The 4,463-nt window shown below is 33.7% G+C and overlaps 1 long non-coding RNA gene across 1 annotated transcript; it reads left to right on the plus strand.

Moving 5' to 3' along the window:
- Positions 1-1,202: 1,202 nt before the first annotated feature.
- Positions 1,203-3,825, plus strand: LOC149075226 (uncharacterized). The gene is made up of 2 exons (XR_016193971.1): positions 1,203-1,561; positions 3,623-3,825. It is a non-coding gene; the product is annotated as an uncharacterized LOC149075226 (long non-coding RNA).
- Positions 3,826-4,463: the final 638 nt, after the last annotated feature.

A 4,463-nucleotide genomic window follows, 5' to 3' on the forward strand; every position in this document is an offset into this window, starting at 1 on the left:
CACTTGTCAAGTACGCAAGTTGTTGTCCGAACTACAGTTGGGGTACAAAAGACCTTCACAACTATTAAGGGAAATGAGAGATTTAGCCGGCAAATCTGTAAGTGACGATTTTCTAAAACCTCTATGGTTCCAACGTATGCCGTCAGAAACACAGGCCATCCTATCAGATAGCTCAGAGAGCTTAGATACATTAGCGAAAATGGCCGACAAAATAATAGAAGTTAGTAAAGACACATACAACAACAGCATCTATGCCATGGGGAGAGCGAAACGCACAGAGACTCAGCAGCTACATATCAACAACGTTGAACCCGATAATCCCTCCCCTCTGACAGAAATGAGTGCCATGAGAGCGAGATAGCTTCTCTTAGCAAAAAACCGCTTGTCTAAAGAGAGAGAAACAAACTATACTATAGTCCGTTTCAGGTTAACTTTACAGTGAAGGGGAAGCTACGAGGGAACCGCATCACTCGTTGCTATGGGAACGAAAGCCTCTTAACCAATGTATCGATGCGCAGCCTCGGTAAGAGATTACCTCGGCCGATTCTCGCCAATCTCACTGAGAAAAATATGTTTTACGTGTAACGTAATTGCACAATTAAATTAGTAATAATTATAGAATTAAAAGAAAACCACTGCCGATACTTTCAGAAATTAAAGTGAGGTTTTTGAAATCATTTGTTTTGTTTTTTGATTGGAAAATGTTTTAAAATTTAGAAAAAAATAATTATCTTCTATCAGCGTGTCACTTACTCTTCATTGATGTGCCGTAAGTAACATTAAAAATTTCAAAAAAGTCATATTTTTCTGCAATATTTCCCTTCCCTCAGCTGAAATTTATTTACGAAAAAAAATCTAAACAATATTATGAAAGCAACGTGTAATTTTAAAATACTGTATATTAACCATGGCTCTCAAAAACTTGGGGATTTTTAATTTTTTCTTCAATTTATATGGAAAAAATTAATGTTAAATAAATTAAGAAGAAGCAGATTAACTCTGTTTTCACATGTAAATGCAGGAATAGCACCAAATAATAATAATGATACGGAAAAGTTTAGAATTTTTTTACTCACTTTTCTTGCCGAAATTTCCGTCACTCGACCTCCCCCCCTTCCCCGAACGGTATACGTCGATGGCACTTGTTTTCCCGACAGCTTTACGGCCGTATTCACCGTCCAGGTTCAGAACGCGATCCAGGTTCTAAACCGCGTTTCACCTCAAAATTGGTATTCACCACCCCTGAATCGAGATCCACGGACCAGCTTTTCGAGCCTGAAACTGAACCTCCGATATCGGCGATCCAGCAGGGTGGATCGAGTTTCAGCGCATGCGCAGTGAACATTATCGTCGCTGCAAACACAAACATCGACATAGTAATGGCGGTCGCGCTGAATTGTTTTTACGATGACCCGGAATGAAATAGGGAATTTAGAATAATTTATTAATTATAAGGTGATGAGTGACCGCGTTTAGGTATTAAATATATGTTAAGTAATTATCCCCGATCAATGAAAGCTTTCAACTATTACTTGAAGCCATCAACAAGTGCCGAAAGAAGGTGAGTAATGATACTTTTCTATGATTTCCTTCAAATCTGAACTTCATTCGCTAACAAAATGATCATTATCAAATAATGATTATTTAATAATATGAGTAATATACTCATGTATTGATATTAATGACAAATTCGTCTTTATGGTACCTGAAACAGGGTCGTAGCGGGCAGGGCCGTCTTAAGAACACCATGGGCCCCCGGGCCAAGTGGCTTTTCTGAGGACCTACCAGGTAAATTACAGAAAATTTCAACCAAATCTCATTTTTGTGAGGCCCCCGGGCCGTGCCCGGGTAGGTCCATCCGTTAAGACGGCACTGGTAGTGGGCTCTCTCGATGCAGACTTTTTTCTTGAGTGGGGGCCCCTGAAAGTATTATTATGTAAAATAAAGTGTACATTTTTGTGAGGGCCCCCATTCTCTCGGCCCTTGGGAAGTGCTCCGGTTGCCCCAGCTTATTTACGGTCCTGACCTAAAGGTTAAAATGGCAGGGTATAGTGTCACGCTTTTGAAGTTTTTTCCTCTCTGAAAATAATGTATCATTGGTCTGAAAAGAAGTCATGAATATCTCTCTTGAATTGCAGGAATAGTCACTTGTATACAGTGTATACAAAAAATTTTTTTTTTGTATTACTTGTATACAAATTTTTTTTTTCCCTAACCAGGACCATCTTAAGAGCATGATGCCCCCCCCCCCCCGAGACGAGAAATTTTTCTGTGGTCCTACCTGGTAAATTCTAGAAAATTTCAACCAGATCTCATTTTTGTGGGGCCTTTTTTTCTCTTGAGGAGCCTCGTACATTAAGAACTCGCAAAATGTACTAGGCAAAAGCGATCATTACAGTAGTGCATTTTAATTCCTAAACAAAACAATATTCAACAACACTCTAAAATATAGATTTGTGTATGAAATGTTTTGTCTCTAATATGAAAATATTTATATTAATGCCAAGCAAAATATATTACCTTTTTTTAGCTTTTACCTCTTGGCAGGAATATATTTATTTGATACTTTGCTGATATTTTGCTGCTGTGTGTAAACATGACATTTTCCTTCTATATTCAGTCGATCTCGCTTATAACATTCCCATGTATAATATTTTCCTGCTTAGTACTCGAATTAATTTTTATTAAGATTTCCTGTTTAAAGCATTTTTCCCGCTTACATTTTTCATGGTAATTTTTTGAAAAAAAAAACCCTTTATAAGCAGAATCCACAGTATTTGCACAAATGAAAACACGTGCACAACAAAAAATATTTTCTGTGGTGCATTCTCATTATCCAAAATCATATAATTATCAGCTCATTTCATTCTATTTGTGCATCAGTATTTTGCATATAATTATTGCAGTTCATTCGTTTATTATTTACAGTTAAACCTCACTACAATGATACTTGATATAAAATAAATTCCTATAATATAATGTTAAACTGCTGCCACTCGATTACAGATGTGAGATGAGAATATTAATATGAGAAATAACTTGAGAATAATTATTATTTTTGATAAGAATATTCCCCAGTAATTTATAAAAGTAGTCTTTCCAAAGAATATTCTCTAGGATATTATATATAATTATATTATAAATAACTGGAGAATATTCTTGTTAAGAATAATAAGAATATTCTCAAGTTATTTACAATAGTAGTCCTTCCAGAGTCCTTCGTTACAATATTCTCAAGAATTTTACATCTCTAATCTTAATACAACAGCAATCCCTCTACAATGATATTTTTTCTTGATTTGCAGAATATCATTTTATTGAGATTTTAGTGTGTGATCATACCTTTCGCGCTCAAAACACCAATTCAAAAATTCATGAAATTACTTTTTGGAACCTTATTTATGTGCAGTTCATGCCAGCATTGGGCAATGATTGAATGAAATTTATAATATTTAAGTAATCTATCATTACATAACTAGTACCACGTGATTGCTGATTACATGTGCTTTATTCGTATTATGCAGTATGATTTCACTGTATTTGAAATCACAACACATGAGTATGATTTGTTTCATTCTTTAGAGAAATTTCTTTTCATGAAAACATGTTTTTAATTTTTCAGATGAAACAAGTATTTGGGAGCAAAAGTAGGGTAAAAACACATCTATGATAAAATGTGGCCACTGAAGATGAGCTGACTCAATCATGGAAGAAAATCTCAATATTTATTTACAATGTTTGTGTGTGTGTTATACGTACCATTATTTTTTTTAGCAATCTCAAATACTTCCATATAAATATGAATAAATTATTTTTGATAATTGATTTGTCGTTATTTCTTAAGTGAGGAAAATGTTAGCTTTTTTTACGTATTTTGAATTTGTGCCTTAATTATGTTCAAGTTACAGTGCAAATTTTGAAAGTAACGAATTACTAGATTGTGATTATCATGAACTGTTGGGTTTAGCATTTTATACATTGAGAGGGGGCACATCTTGTGTGTAGGAAGGATTGCATGCAACTATCATACAAGTTTCAACAAATCACAAAAAATCAGTCTCAGACATTAACTTATTTGGCTAATAGGAAATATAGCTATTAATGTTCAGTAATTTAATATTCAATGTGCATCGCAAGAATTACTATTAGCATAAAAAAATATTTTGGAAATCAAATTCACTGAATTTTGTACTTTTTAATATGTGTATCTAAAAATTTTATTTCGGGTACAAAACAATCATAATTTAAAAAATAGTCAGATAAAAATTATTTTTTGAAAAATTTCCAAATTTATTAGTATTTTTTAAAATATAAATTTTACACAATTGCGACGGTCCTTTTTTCCTTCATTTCATTCCATTCACGATTAATAAAATTTGTATGTGCTGATACATTTTTTTTCCCTTCAAAGCAATGAAAAGCGCTTAAGCTGATTGTACGTGCGATATATAATTTATCTAATC

This window comes from Pholcus phalangioides, unplaced genomic scaffold, assembly GCF_987345545.1.
Source record: "Pholcus phalangioides strain wild (caught in Gottingen) unplaced genomic scaffold, Ppha-v1.0 ptg000015l_1, whole genome shotgun sequence".
NCBI lineage: Eukaryota > Metazoa > Arthropoda > Arachnida > Araneae > Pholcidae > Pholcus > Pholcus phalangioides.